General features: G+C 40.4%; 1 protein-coding gene across 14 annotated transcripts in view; it reads right to left on the bottom strand.

Moving 5' to 3' along the window:
- Positions 1-16,708, bottom strand: part of EPB41L2 (erythrocyte membrane protein band 4.1 like 2) — a 214,521-nt gene that overhangs the window by 126,213 nt on the left and 71,600 nt on the right. Inside the window, exon 1 of one of the 14 annotated variants that reach the window (XM_032339519.1) lies at positions 7,091-7,285. The exons of 12 other annotated variants lie outside the window; for them this stretch is intronic. The gene's annotated coding sequence lies outside the window, so the exon portion shown is untranslated. Of the gene's footprint in view, positions 1-1,565; positions 1,836-7,090; positions 7,286-16,708 lie in introns of those variants that run through there. One more of the 14 variants, XM_032339518.1, reaches the window with a different exon arrangement.

The following is a 16,708-nucleotide window of genomic DNA, read 5'->3' as shown; positions in this document are numbered from 1 at the left end:
AAACGGGAGACTAAACTGCATGACTTTTCTAGCTTCGGTAAGCAGATCCAAATGTTGACCCTAGTCGGGTGGGTCAGCAGAAGGAGTATATAGTCTCTTAGCATATGGACCCTCCGAGCCCAGGCGGGAAAAGCTGTTATTACAATGGAATTAGAGCCAGGTCACTTGGAATGCCTAAAACCTTTTTTTCCCCCAAGTATTGCTACTCTGAGCGTTAATTTAGCTCAAAGACGACTTCACTTATTAGTAAGAGCCTCAAACAACTACTACTTAGGTGGGGCTGGCTAGGACAAGGTTTCACTTTGGCTAAATATATTTCTCTCTTTGGCAGTAATCATTTCAGGATTCAACATTTGTGAACCTGACTCCGTACAGGATCCTGCTAGAGAACAGGCCAGGCATTCAACCTTTGGAGTCACAGAAAAATACAAGCTAACCTCAATGTCAGAGTTTAAAATTCCCCTTTCCAACTCTGTGATCCAGTTGGAATGGTGAACTGAGGGTCCTCAAGGTATCCTAGCACGTGTCCAGGCAAGTGACACGGGGACAGGGCAGGGGATCTGACAGGCAGGTTGTACAGATCACCAGGATCACCTGCACAATCATTTAGTCCCACACCCACGCTGCCAATAATTTTAAGAGACCATTCGTTGTTGGGCCCCCAAACAGAAAACTTCTACTTCCCAAGTACATACATGCCTCCCTCCCCCAAATATACCAGCTCATGACGTCAGTGGAAGGACAGCACTCGTTCCCCACAGAGTCGGCAGTAAAGGAAGGCACGGCAATCAGCTGGCAATCACGGTGGGACTGCTTGTTTTGTTAGAAAGGAACACAGAAACAAGGTTCTTTCTGAAAGAAGGTTGTGAGACTGGTAAATTCTAGCAGGAAAAAGCAGGAAGATAGTTTTTTCTAAGTCTGCATGTCAGAACCTGGGCAACTGTGGGGAGTTGTCCCGTTTCTCCAATGTGACCCCAGATTGAATATTCACTTAAAAAGAGGTTAATACCTATCCTTTATTCAATCTATATTTACTTAGGGTGTGACAGCATCGAAACAACACACATTTCTCCACCACTGTTAATGGCCACTAGTCAGCAGATGCTTTAAAAAAAAAAAAAAAAAAGATGAATTCAACTCTGTGCCAGCCACAACTTCTTTTCACCAAATGAGTTAGCATGAAAATGAAGCATTTTATAAACTAAAATCTGTCACCCTTTGACAGGTTTTAAAAGTAACTGTACACTATTAACCTTACATAGCCCCCACCATGCTTCAGGAGTCATTAACTTCCATACAGTATTCTGTATGGAATACAGTATACACTGGACAAATCAACTGAACAACGGGACAAGTACGTCCAATAAACCAGCAAGCTTCATTATTCTCAGATGTCCCGCCTGAACAAGCACTTATGTTAATGATAACCTGACAAAATTCAACATCTGTCTAGAAAAATGCAAACAAGTAGGCCAAAACTAAACTCTGGCCACAAAAAATACCCTTTTCATAGGTCTTGGACCAAACATAATGGAACGTATTCCCTCGCCAAACACTATACTTACCCAGCTTCCATGTACTCTGTACATTAGTAGTTTCCAAATTTTCAGCCTCCTGGATATTGACAGACTCAAAAGCAAACTTTCTTCAAAAGCAAAAACAAGCAAGGATATACCACAAAACCCACTGCTACAACATTGAGATTTCCTCAAAATCTCCCTTTGAAAATACATACGCAGCTTTTTAAAAAGTACATCGTGCCCGTTGTCTGCTGTTCCCTGTCATTAGGAGACTGTGGAAAGCTGATCGAAAGCCAGCTTCCAAAAGCTTAATGAGCAAGCCTGGCCCCACCCAGGCTGGACCCCGCTAGCGGAAGGCATGCTCAGTAGAAAAGCCCAGCATGGTTCCAAGTTACTTCATTCCTCAGCTAGAAAATCCACACGGGTCAAAGAAAAAGTCATCTCCCCGCTGCCTGTTCTACCCACTAAATGAGCACTTCACAAAAAGAATGGTTTTAATAACGACTGATTTTATGCTTATAGTTGTTATAATTATACTATTGCTGAAAAACTCCATTTTTGTATCATTTTGGCTTTGCCTTGGGTTCGCACCCCTCAACTTTTCCTTCCACCCCTCAACTTCGTTTTTATTTCTGTCATTTTAATCTACCCTACAAATAGACACCAAAAGCATATGTCTATAACATATAATCTAAGTTTCCAAGGTAAACTGCATCATTTTCAGATACAGAAAAACTGGATAGACACATAGATATTTCATTTTTAGGTCTTGAAAACGGGACTATTTTGATTCATTTATAAAAGAATTTGCTTATTCACCTGTATTTAAAAATAAAGGCTCTGGGGCGCCTGGGTGGCTCAGTGGGTTAAAGCCTCTGCCTTCGGCTCAGGTCATGATCCCAGGGTCCTGGGATCGAGCCCCGCATCGGGCTCTATGCTCAGCAGGGAGCCTGCTTCCTCCTCTCTCTGACTCCCTCTCTGCCTACTTGTAATCTCTGTCTGTCAAATAAATAAATAAAAATTTAAAAATAATAATAATAAAATAAATAAAAATAAAAATAAAGGCTCCTTTTAATTTAGATTTGTAGGTACAATCATACAGTGACAAAGCTGATAATGCCTTCTGTTATTGTCAATCCTAAATGAGAAACGATGGATACAAAAGGTAATCCTATATCCATAAGTCATGTGAATATAGACAAATAATGGAAAGCAAAATACATTTAAAGGCACTAAAGGAAAATGCACTAATTTTAAGATTCAGGTCAGAGAGATCTGAGGAATGACTAAATTTTCCTTAACTGTCCAATACCAACCCTCCGCCCCTTACATTTCTACCTAAATTCGGGTGTAAATGTGTGCTCCAATGTAGGTGTCTACACTAGTAAAGAAGAACCAAGATAGACTCTGGATCCTAGTACACATTTTTACCACCTCATCCCGCTACCATATTGCTCTCCAACAAGCAGTTCTTAGGCCAAGGAGTATTACATGCTCACTTCACCTATAGAGTCTTGAAGAAAAGCCTTAAATTACAACAACAACAAAAAAAAAACCCCACAAAAGATATTTAAATAAACAAGATGCCATCTGTAGCCACAGGGAGAGAAAGGTAAGCTGTGCTTTATGGTAACCTAGTGAAAATATGCTCCATTAGCCTCTCTTAAGAGATTGATCTCTGTCAAAATAAATACAAAACTTGAAAAGAAAAAAAAAAAAGGTAAAAAGGCTAAATATATAATGGAAGTAAACTTTAGTAACCAAAAGGGAGATGTGGTGAGTTTTGGGAATTTTTTTTGTGGGGTTTTTCTGGTAGAACTTTCAAGTAGAGCCAATCTTCATCAGTTCAAAGCATCACCTTTATTTAGATTATGTTATTCCTTTAATATTAAACGTGTTTATTAAGCAGTGTTATGCAATGGCAGATTTTCTTCAATATACTTGAAAAAATATTGGCTCCAAACCTTTTTCTGAAACGTATTACTCTGTGGAGTCCCTAAGTCTCCAAACTCCTGCCACATAGTGCTGCACCCCGTGAAGCTGATGATGGTAGATCTCCACAGTTCATCGCAGACATCTCCTATCACCCCTGGACTCCCTATATTCTTAACTCTCCTACGGCTCTAGACAAATTGCATCCCCCCAAAATTCATACATTGAAGCACTAACTCTCAATGTGATGATATTTGGTGATGGGATGTTTTGGATATAACCCGATTTAGATGAGGTCACAAGGGTGGGGCCACCATGATGGAATCAGTGCCCTTGTAAGAGACACAGCAGAGAGCTAGCTCATTCGCTCCTGTTCTCTCTTGCTTCACTATGTAGCAGCCAGCTACAAGCCATCAGAAGAGAGCCCTCACCAGACACACGCCTTGCCAACACCTTGATCTTGGACTTCCAGCCTCCTAAAATGCGAGATAAGTGTAAGTCACTCAGTGGTACTGTCTCAGAGCAGCCGGAGCTGATTAAGGCACCTACTTTCTGAATATGGAGCGCAATGCTACTGCTCAAGCGTCTCTGTTGTCTTCAATATGAAAGGTCCTGCTCTTAAGACATCTGAATTTCACTGTTTAAACAAAGATTAAGAAAAGACAGGAAAGTGAGTTTTATGGCACCATAATTTGGAAAGAGAACAAACCAGTCCTATGGTAGATAAAAAGAGAACACAGAAAATACAAGTGAGTTTCCCAATTCATACACCCAGTAAGGTGGTAGACTCAGCATTTACACCAATTCCATCTGTCTTCAAAGCCAATGCTACTTGGCGGTATCATGGTGAGCTCAGCTGCTTTCCCAAGCCAATGTACTTTTCCAGCAATGCTGCATTACTGCTATTTTAACACCTTTGTTCTCCAAATGGGTAAACGGAACTCAAAGAAGCGAAATGACTTCTCAAAGGTTACTAAGTGGGTTACTGGCGGAGAAGTACAGAAACCAAGACCAGGGTCATTTAAAACATTCATTCCCAGTAAGATTTTAAATATGTTAAAGTACACAAAATATATAAGGTGAACATTCACAAATGTCTTCCCATAAAAACACTGTTAATACAGATTTGTATCTATTACATCTGTCTTGGGAACACCCTAAATCATGTTCTGACACGGTCCCTTTTTTCCATTAGAAGAGGTAATTAGGGGTACCTGGCTGGCTTGGTGAGGGGAACATATAGCTCTTGGGAGTAGAGATTACTTAAACAAAACTTTAAAAAGGCATGGTGGGTGGGGAATTAGATTATCCTCAGAATACTTTTTGTTCTTTTAGAATGCTATTTTTTAAGTATTCAGGAAAGTTGGTCAGGGTTAGAGTATGAGACATTTTTCCTATATTTGTATATGTGGGTTTGTATGTATATAGAATTTTATGCTAAATCCAGTATCATAATTTCCTGACCTTTAAAACTTATCTTCTTATCTTCTACTTTATGAAAACAAACAAACAACAACAACAAAAAAAATTTAACTGACTAGGATGTAGAGGACCCGATAACCTAACCGGTGACTCATAACTCCCAAACCATAAGAGACAGAAACTCTGTGCAGAAAATAAAGCTACCAGTGTTGCAGAAAGACAATGACGACCATTCCTTTGGCTCCTCCCACCTTTATCCCTTTAGCTTCTGCCTGAAAAGCAATTATCATCTGTCACACCAGGGGGGAAAAAGCAAATATTTTTCTGGCATAACTCTAAAATAACCTAAAAAATATTCCCTAAAACTCACTATTTTTCATTCTACTGATTTTACAGAGAATCCATTCTTCCTACCTACCAATCCGCATGCAAGACCATACTTCCTGAACAAACATGGAGAAATGTTTTATTACTCTTTTAACCTGGATGAGCTTCCACTGGTCTGTAAAATGTTGTAACAGCCCACATTTCATCACTGTTATCTGATATTTGATGTCAGCAAAAAGAAAAAAAAAAAAAGAAAGAAAAAAAAAGCCCACTCACTAGTTCCATGGCTTCTTTGCATAAGTTCTCCTTTGACCACATACCACCACAGTTTAGCTTCTCTCAGGTTCTAAATCCAGAAAAACTTCCACTATTTGCCAAGTCTCATCCCTACCACATTTTTAAAAATGTAATATGCGGAAGTACTATAGATTTATGAAACTTCGGAGGGGGAAAATAAGCTATCTGGCCCTAGATTTTTTTTTTTTTTAAACAAAGGGCTTGTAGATAAAGAATAGGAACAGGTATGGGGGAAGACAAAGCATAAAGAGGTGGTGGTTAAGAATCCATATCCAAAAGTTAATGTTCTGACACCATCTAAAAGGTGTTAAGATAAAAGGATTTATTAAGAGCTTTAACTCAAAAGTCAAAAGCATCACTGTTAGAATTATACTTTCAGGAAACTACAGTAACCTAGCATTTACTTTAAAATGTATTATTTTCATTCAGTTATGCCAAAGGATCATTTGCTGAGTTCCTCCTTTGCACCAGACACTAAAGCCTTAGGGCTCAAAGGTTCTTCCCCATTCCAGCCCTCTGAGAATCCACCAGTCTGGAAAGAAAGGCAAATACATAAATAATTACAGCACGTGGGATAAGGGCTACAGCAGAGGGACAGGAAGGGCACAGCAAAGTGGACAACTCCCTTGAGGAGGCCAAAGAAGGCCTTACAGACTTACGGTGTTTAGCCTCCTTTGTATTGTTTTAAATGAACAAATAACACTGCTAATAATGTGGCAATGACACCCACTTTGCCTTAAATGTTAAAAACATAAAAACATTCACATAAAAAGCAGAAACAAAGACCTTGCTAGCATCTGGGAAACACCGTACAAATGGCCAAACAAAATGGGGTTTTCATAAAATAAAGAATTTAGAACCAAAAGGGGTCTCAGCATCCATGTACTTCTAGCTCCTGCTTTTCATAGGTGGGGAAGCTAAAGCCCAGAAGTTAGACAACTCGTCCGTGCTAAGCAGTAAGCCTGCAGCAGAGCCCAGACTGGGGGTCACATTCTGACTAATAAAAAATCCCACAGTCTTTCCCTGGAGGACGTTACCCTGGCTGGATGAGAAGGAAAGAGCAGAGACACTAGTATGGAGAAAGCAGGGCACAGAGACCCTTTATAGCTCTCCAATGGCCAGAAGGCATTAAGAGCCCAGAGACAAGGCATCTGGTGGACCTCCATGATCCTCAGCTCTGCCCCCACTCTCTGCACCAAAGAAAAACCCTATACTCCCTCCCATTCCTTGCTCCTACCAGAGCAAGCCTGGGACACGGTACAGTGTATGGGATATGCAGCACACAGCTACAGATCATACCCTGGGCACATACGACACCAGAGCGAGTCTCTCTTCACATCACCCGCTTCAGTCCTCCCTCTGCCTGACACAGGCCTTAAGCGCTTGTCTGGGCATCATTTGGTGAGCTCCGTCATTTGAAAATATAGCTCCATTTTATAGCTTCGCCTTTACAACTTAACTCTCTGGGGCTGAATGATCAAAGAAAACCCCCAAACACAGGTGCTAATGTGCCTTGTGCCCACAGTCCACAGGTCCTGCCCAACCCAAACAATAAAGCTGAACCAGCATCAAGCCAGCGTACTCACCATTACCTTTGCCTAGAAGATCTGGATCTCAGTTCTGTACTCTTGGGTTTTGCTAAGATCCTTTCATTCGCTAAGGACTGCTCTCTGTTTATGGATAGCTATTGGGGTTATAAACCTGGGTAAAACTTGGCTCCAGCAGTGCAAGAGAAGGGTATTTAAATAAAGATCTACAGGGCAGAGAAGAAGAGCTCAAATACAGGCAAAACGATTCAATAGTAACAGACTTGATGAGGCAAGAACGCTCCCCACAGTGACATCTGAGCTGACCTTGAAGGATAAGGAGGAGCTTAGTGGGCTGACTGGAAGGGGCAGAAGCACAGCCCTCCCCGTGGGAACAGTAAGTGAAGGGCACAGAATCAGGAAAGATAAAAGCACTGAGGAGAATGAACGGTAAGTACCCCATCTGCCTGGAACACAGGGCGAGAGTGTAGGAGACGGACAAGGGAGGCAGCAGCCGAGTCATGAGTGATCGGTATGCTAAGTTCAGTGCTTTAACTCTATCCTGCAGGTGATGGAAAATATTAATTTTGCATTTCTGGAGGATTATTTTGGCAGTCACGTGAGAACAAGTGACACAATGAAAGGAAACTGGTTAAGACAATGCTCCAGTGATCCAGGAAACAACATCTAAACTAAAGGCAACAAAGATGCAAATGAAGAGACAGGAGTTGATAAATCCTTGGGAGGTAAAATGGACAGGAGCTGATAATGAATCACACTGTGGGAGTAACACAGAACAAACTTCCCAGGTTCCTGGCAGTCAAGGTCAGACAGTGTGGTGCCACTAACCTAGACTGGGATTTCCAGAACATGCAGGAAACAGGGATGACAGAAAGCCCAAGCCGCATTTGGACTGAAGGGACAGTGTACAGCTAGGTGAGGGCTGGAGATGTGTGTCTGAACCACACAGTCTGGTTTCCATGCTCAGATGTGGAACTAGTTGGTCCATCAGTGTTATCTGAAGCCACAGAAGTAGATGAAACCCCAGGCAAAACAGAAGAGAAACGCTCAGGATGAAGCCCCAGGCAGACAGAAAGGAAGCTGTAAGAGGGGTCCAGAAGGATCAGCCTAAGAGAAAGACAGCAAACCATGATACTGCCAGGAGGGAAGAGTCAGGCTGGGAGGAGTGGACAAGGGGGCCAAGGGCACATTGCTTCAGGCACCAAGAAGGTTTTTAAACCATTGTGAAAAGACGGCTGGTAACCTCGAAGAATGAGTTCAGTGGACAAGAGGAGAAACAGCCAACTGGCCAAGGAATACTGGACAGGAAAGGGTAAGTAAGAGCCAAGTGTCGAGTCCCCCCCAGCTTAGCAGTGGAGAGAAGGCCAGAGGATAGGGAAGGAGGAGCTACGGGATGTACAAGGCTGTGGGAAGATGTTAATGCACAGGAGACATTCTAGGGGCTCTGTTCGCTGCAGGCTTTCGGTGGGAGAGACCACGTAGGGAAAGGTTCGAGACAGGAAGGAGAAAAGAGGAAAATGGACGGCAGGTAGCTCAGAAGGCAGAAGAAAAAGGATCAAAACCACGAAAGAAGCGGTGCCGGGCAGGCTCAGGCATAGCACGTGACTCTCAGCTCTGAGTCAGGAGTTGGGAGCCCCAGGCTAGGGGGAGAGGTTACTTTAAAAAGTACACGCAACAGGATGCCAGGGTGGCTCAGTCAGTTAAGCATCTGCCTTTGGCTCAGGTCATGATCCCAGAGTCCTGGGATGGAGCCCCACACAGGGCTTCCTGCTTGGCAGGAAGCCTGCTTCTCCCTCTCCTCTGCCTACAGCTCTGCCTATTTATGCTCGCGCGTGCTCTCTCTCTCTCTCTCTGTCAAATAAAGAAATAAAATCTTTAAAAAAAAAAGAAAAGAAAAGAAAAGTGCATATGTGCCGGCACACCTCCCCCCCACAGAAGAGATTCATCTTGGACAGCAGGAGGGACACCCCCACTCCAGAAACCACAGGCAAGGTAACTGGAAATACATATGGGCCAAGAGAGGAAGTGGCCAGAGGAAGTTAGAGAGATAGGGATACATCTAAAGTCCTGTTCTCGAGCAGCTCTTTCTGCCCATGGTTTCTGTCACCGTGCTTTAATAAACCACTATTTTGCACCAAAAATAAAAAAAAAATAAATAAATAAAGCCCTGTTCTCCATCCCAGATAGCTTTGATACCTTCTTTGGAGGTTTTTTTTCGTTATTTTTGTTTATTTGTTTATTTTTTAAGTGGGCTCCATGTCCAATGTGGAGCCTTATGTGGGGCTTGAAACTCACAACCCTGTGATCAAGACCGGAGCTGAGATCAAGAGTCAGATGCTTAACCATCTGAACCATTTCCAGGTGCCCAAATATCTTTGGAGAATTTAAAGGAAGAAAGGAAAAACTGAGAAGGGAAAATCATGGAGAAAATATGGTCAATCCCCTACAATACACTCATTGAGAGCTCTCTTAGCAGTCACATCAACACAGGATTCGAAACTGGTTAAACTGAACTATTTTCAATATGAAGTTATTGGTGTTTTAAAAACTTCGGGATTCCCTGAATAATCCTCTAATATATTAACTTGATTTGTAAATCAAAATCCAGTAAAGTACCCAAAGGAAACATAATCAAACAAGTGCCATCTTCTTCTCAGTTTAGCTGCAGAAAAGAAGTTAAATAGCTCACTGAAATCACAAGGTTTGGAGAGGGCTGTTTTAATTGGAGCGTGTGCCAAGGGTTTGGCTAAATGTATCTTATAAGACACAAAAACTATAACTGTAATTCCTATTCTCACACTGTGAAGCCTGTGTCTCAATAAAATGCCAGTTTAAAAGACAAGACAATAAAGACCACCGTCACCACCAGAACCCTGTAAGAATATGTGAAAGGTTATAAAACAAAACTCCTTTTATAGAGTTGAATCCTTTCCAGGGTGGGCCTTTAAGACATTCTGACAGTGCACACAAATACTATCTCTGGAACAAAACCAAAAAGGCACAGCTGCAAGACATCTTCCACTGAAGTAGTAACGGACTCAATAGCAGCCCTTCCTTTAGGCAAGAGAGTCTATAAAAGCCCAACGCAGAGCTATTTTCCCTTACCAACTGCTTCGTGGAACTACTTTCTCCTGATCCAAACCATAGCTTTATTAAAAACCTAAAATGGACAGCACGGACAGTATAACTTCACAATAGATTTGTGAAAGAAAATATAAATAAAACGTGAAAATAGTAACTACTCTCTGGTTTTCATTAAGAAAAATCCCCAAGTGAACTAAAACTATCCTAAGAATACATGGAGATACATATTTTTTAAATTACAGTCCTTCACCATCACAAACAGGAAATTTGGATGGATTAGCAGGATTGTTTTTCCCCCAACCCTCTAAGAAGTTAGTAACCAAAAAAATTAAGATGATTAGCAACAGTATTCTCAATGCTGATGTATTGTGAACTTATGATATGGATATTTATGACAGCTAAGAATGAAAAAGTCAAAGACATTTTGAAATCAATTAGGAAGAGCCAACAACAATTCAGGTAAGCAAATCCATGATTTATTTGCCATGCTTTCCCTGCTGTAGTTTTGACTGTTTCTATAGCAACACCCAACAAATTCTCTTATACAAATACTTCTGCAGCCAAGATACAAACCAATAACCACTTCTCTAATTCATTTCTATTATGGTTTCCAACAACAACAACAAAATCAGCCTTCTGGGGCGCCTGGGGGTGGCTCAGTCCGTTAAGGGTCCAACCCTTGATCTCAGTTCAGGTCTTGATCTCAGGGTCTTGAGTTCAAGCCCCATGTAGGGCTCCACATTGGGTATGGAGCTCACTTAAAAAAAAAAAAAAAAAACAGGGCGCCTGGGTGGCTCAGTGGGTTGAGCCGCTGCCTTCGGCTCAGGTCATGATCTCAGGGTCTTGGGATAGAGTCCCGCATCGGGCTCTCTGCTCAGCAGGGAGCCTGCTCCCCCCGCCCCCTCTGCCTGCCTCTCTGTCTACTTGTGATCTCTCTGTCAAATGAATAGATTAAAAAATCTTAAAAAAACAAACAAAAAAACAAAAAAACAAACAAAAAAGCAAAAAAACACAAAACAAAAATGAAAAACAGCCTCCCTAAGTTACATTCTAGAAACTTGAAAACCTAAGGCTTAAATATACCAATTGCAGATACCACACAAGTTAATGACAAAAAAGTATAATTCTGTTACTACTTTGGCAATAACTCATTTTGAACAACAAAAGAGACAAGAGAGCAAAAGAAAGTAATTACTAACAAATGACTTGGAAAATTATCTAAATTCTAGAGAAACAGAACACTGAAAACTTTCTGCCAAAATGTAAAGCAAAGAATTCAATATTCCAATGTCAGAAGATAAGCAAATTTCTCTGCGTTAAGTTTCAAAACCTCTTGTTAGTGCTATTGTTTTGAAGTAAACAAAATATTTTACTAATAGCAATAAGTCTGCCTATTTTGTTAGCAAGCACTCCACAGAATGTTTACAAATGTCCATATTTATGCCTCAATACATCTCTGCGACAGCAAGTGTTACCAACTTCATTTTTATATGTGAATAAAATGAGGCTCAGAGAAAGGAAATAACTTCCCTTACTAAGCCTGGAATGCAAAAGAGTACAGCGAGTAATTGCAGTCCTACAGTTAGACAACCTGAATCTGAATCCTGACTTAACCCCCTCACTATGTGGGAGATAGATACCCGAGATTTGAATCCCATTCTATTTTATTTCAAACACATCCTTGACATTACACCATGATATGTATGCAACCTCTCCATTATACATAGCCAAACGCCAAACTCAGCCTTTCCCATAAAGTCCCACCTACCCATGCCTCACACTTCCAGGTAAACTTCATACATAAGGACTATACTTAACTGTTTCTACTCTACCCCATACATTTTTCTCAAAGATTCTTTTAGAGATACATAAGGAAAATTGCTAAAACACAACTGAAAGTGCTGGATCTTCCTATTTTCCAGACACGTACATATACATCAACATACACTTACCTGGCATATAAGGTTAATAACAGCTAGATACACCACATCATACCTTCTTTAAAGCATGGAGAGGCATTTGAGAAGACCAGAGCAGTGCAAAGAAAAAAGCCATCCCTATAAACTTGTGAGTTAACTGTAAATGCATTAAAAAAAAAAAAAAAAAAAAGTGTATGTCCTCGGGTACTACAAACACATACCCCAGATTTCCCAGAACAGCTCTGATTTCAAATATTCTATCCCACTCAATAGTGGGTTTGGGACTAATGAGTAACTGCAGGCTACAGCGGTTAATAGAAGCAACTTAAAACTTTACAAGAAATGGTAGATTCTCATTGATAGGAAAAAGGGACAGCAAGATAGGTGGAAAAAGTCCTCAGGGTGAAGCAGTAAGATGCACAAGACATTCTGGGAGAAGAATGGTAAGTAGGGCAGTGGGCTCACCATGATCACTCAATCAGTCAAATACAAAGGTAAGCCAGAGGCTGTGCTGCAATAGGGTATTTGGAAAGACCGTAGGGCTTTGAAGTCCAGGATAAGGACTCGAAGCTAAAGAAGATAGGCTAGCCCTCCTAAAGTCTGTTGGGGGTTTTGTTTCGTTTTGTTTTGTTTTAGAAAGAGCCTTATGGATCTACCATACAAGTCACCCACTTTAAGTGTACAATTCAGGGATTCTCAGTATAGTCAGCTGTGCAACCGTCACCACAATCTGAGAACATTGTCATCAACCCAAAAAGAAACCCCAAACTTCCTAACTCATTCTGTGAGGCCTGATACCAAAGCCATCACAGAAAGAGGAAACTACAGGCCAGTATTCCTAATGAATATGTTAGTTAGCAAAAGTCCTCCACAAAATACAGGTAAACTAAATTCAGCAAGATATTAAAAGGAACTTACACCAAGACCAAGTAGAAATTATTCCAGGAACACGAGGGTGATTCAACCCACAAAATTCAATCAATAATCATGTTTATGAAAGAAAAAAGCAAGACTCTCTCAACAGAAAAAGCATTTGACAAAAATCCAACATCCCTTCATGATAAAATATTCAACAACCTAGGAATAAAAGGGAACTTCCTCAATGTGATAAAAGGCATTTACAAAAATGTACCTCACACTTAAGGGTGAAAGCTTTCCCCCCTGAGATCAGGAACAAGACAGATGTCCCTTCTCACCACCTCTAATTCAACATTGTGCTTAAAGCCAGTGCAATTAGGTAAGAAAGTTAAATAAAAAGCATCTAAATAGGATAAGGAAGAAGTAAATGATCTCTATTTGCAGATGGTATGATTGTTAGATTAAAAATCTTAATTTAAAAAAAGCTAGTAAAAGAGCTCAGCAAAATTGCAAGATAGAAAATTAATATACATATTCACTTGTATTTCTATACGTAAACAATACAAAAGTAATCCTACCGGCATCAAAAAAAAAAAAAAAAGAAGTAAATTTAACCAAGTACATAAGACTTATAAACTGAAAAATATAAAACATTGCTCCTAAAAAAATCAAAGACAACATATATAAACAACCATGTCCATGCATTCAAACACTTAATATTGTCAAGATGGCAATAATCCCCAAATTGATTGCCATATTCAATGTAATCTCTACTAAAATTCTAACTGCCTTTGTGTGTGTATGTGTGCAGAAATAGGCTAATCCTAAAATTCATATGGAATTGCAAGGGACCACAGATACCTGAACTAATCATGACACAGAAGAACAAAGTGGAAGGATTCACCCTTCCTGACTTCAAAATTTATTACAAAACTAGAATAATCAAAACATAGTGGTACTGCCATAAGAACAGACATACAGATCAGAACAGACTTTAGAGTCCAGAAACAAGCCCATACATCTATAACCAATTGATTTCAACAAAGGTGCCACGCCCACGGGAAGGAACGGCCTTTTCAACAAAAGGTACTGGGACAACTGACTGTCCACATACAAGACAATGACTCTGAACTCCTCAACCACACTATATAAAACAACTCAAAATGGACCAAAGACTTAAAATACTTTTAACTACAAAATTCTTTAAAGAAAGGGAGTATAAATCTTCATGACTTAGGATTTGGCAACACATTCTTAAACAAAAGACCTAAAACGCAAGCAACAAAAGAACAAATGGACTAGGCTTCACCAAGATTAAGAATGTTTGGAGTCAAAGGACACTATCAAGAAAAGAAAAGAGAAAAAAACAATCCACAGAAAGGAAGAAAGTGCTTATACCCCACAAACCCAATAAGGGTACACAGAATATGCAAAGCATTCCTACAATTCAACAAAATGACAAACAAACCAACTTAAAAAGACTTGGATATGTATTTCTCCAAAGAAGATGTAAAAATGGCCAATCATCATTGGTGATTGGAGAAATCAGAACCCTCATACATTGCTGCTCTCAGGAACGTAAAATGGAACAGCAGGTCAGAAGGTGATGTGAGGAAGGGGAATGGGGAGTAACTGCTTAAGGTTTACACGGTTTCTTTTGGGGAGATGAAATCATTCCGAGATGATGACGACATTGCAGAACATCTGAATATAATAAAACCACTGAACTGTATTTTTTAAAATGGTGACTTTCAGGTTAAGTGAATTTTATTATATTAAAAAAAAAAAAAAAACACCTCAAACCCTTTAGCTATCATTCCTTAAAACTCTCAGCCTTAGACAAGCACTAATCTATTTTCTGTCTCTATAAAATTTCACTTCTGGACATTTTACATAAAAGGAATCTTGCCATAGATGGCCTTTAATATCTGGTTTTTTATCTGGCATATTTTCAAGGTTCGTTCATGTTGTAGCCTGTATCAGTAGTTCATTCCTCCACACGCCCAAGTCACATCAGTCTTATGACTGGACCACATTTTGCTTATCCATTCATCAAACTGATGGGCCTTTGTGTTGTTGCTACTTTCTGGCTGTGAACATCTGTGTACAACTTTTTGTATGGACATAGGTTTCCATTTCTCTTGGGCACGTACTTAAGAGTAGGATAACTAGACAAATCAATTTCTATATTAAGGTTTTCAGAAACTGCCAAACCATTTTCCAAAGTGGCTGCAGTATTTGACATCCCCACCAGCAGCGTACACAGATCCCACACCCCTGAACATCAGACTGTGGCAAAGTATGATGATGACAACTAAATGTTGCTCAAGAAGGATAAATCTGAGGACCCTGGATTGGAAAGGAGAGATAGTAAAAGCAGGGATGGTCTAAATGGAGGGCTACATTTAAAAAGCTCCTGTGGCGGGCACCTGGGTGGCTCAGTTGATTAAGCATCTGACTTGATTTCCACTCAGGCAGGTCATGGTGTCGGGGTACTGGCATCCAGCCCCGCAATGGGCTCTGCACTCAGCACCGAGTCTGAGTGTCTCTCTCCCTCCACTCCTCCCACCACTCAGTGTGCTCTCTCGCGCTCTCTCTCAAATTAATAAGTAAAATCTTTTAAGAAAAGAAAAAAAAAAAACCCTCCCATGGGTGGGAGAAATGGGGGAGATGTTGGTCAAATGGTACTAACTTTGTCAGCAGTAAGTTCTGAGGATCTGATGTATAGCCTGATGACTAAAGTTATTAAGACTGTATTTTATACTTGAAATTGGTTGAGAGTAGATGTTAAGCATTCTCTTGACCCTCCCCACAAAAAAGTCACTGTGAGGTGATGGATGTTTAATCTGCAGTGTGAGAATCATCTCACAATGTATCTTTGTATCAAATCATCATGCTCGTACATTTTAAATATATTACAATTTTGTCAATTACACCTCAATAAAGCTGGGGGAGCAGAATAGGCTGGTATGCAAGCAGTACTAGTAAAGACAAATAAAGGACTGATATTAAATTTCAAAGGAAAAAATCCATAGACGTTGAGATCTAAATAGATAGTAGATAAAGAAAAGGCATACTCAAAAGATAATATCAAACTTTCAGGCCCAGAAAACTAGGAAAGGCTGCAAGATTTTGGATCTTGATCAGAAATGATTAGGGAATCACCCCAGAATGGAGAGAAAATTACCCTAATTCTAGCATTTGTTACTATTAACTTTTTTTTTTTTTAAGATTTTATTTATTTATTTGACAGACAGAGATCACAAGCAGGCAGAGAGGCAGGCAGAGAGAGAGAGAGAGGAGGAAGCAGGCTCCCTGCTGAGCAGAGAGCCCGATGCGGGGCTCGATCCCAGGACCCTGAGATCATGACCCGAGCCGAAGGCAGCGGCTTAACCCACTGAGCCACCCAGGCGCCCCTGTTACTATTAACTTTTTACCTTATTTCCAAGAAGGGATTATTCTTGAAAGTTTAGGTAGCATAACAGAGAAAAAAACCAAACACCTTAGAACCTAGAAGTTCCTCAAAAAAAAAAAATTTTTTTTTACTAGCAGGGCATCAAAAAGGGGCTAGAACTAGTTAAAGTCTGTAGGAAAAGAACAGAGTTCAGGCACTGTAAAAACTAAATATGGTAAATGGAACCTACCCACTCAGGCAGGTACAGAGTCACCTATGTGTTTTTAGTGAGAAAATAATTCAGAAGGAAGCCTCAGTGCCAGGCAAATGCACCACAGGAACACTGGCTACAAACTAGCTCTGTGGGACAAGGTAAGTGCTAAGGATGAAGGACAGGAAGCCCAGTAT

This window comes from Mustela erminea, chromosome 4 (genome assembly GCF_009829155.1).
Source record: "Mustela erminea isolate mMusErm1 chromosome 4, mMusErm1.Pri, whole genome shotgun sequence".
Taxonomy (NCBI): Eukaryota; Metazoa; Chordata; class Mammalia; order Carnivora; family Mustelidae; genus Mustela; species Mustela erminea.
This window is presented reverse-complemented; position numbering and strand designations above follow the sequence as displayed.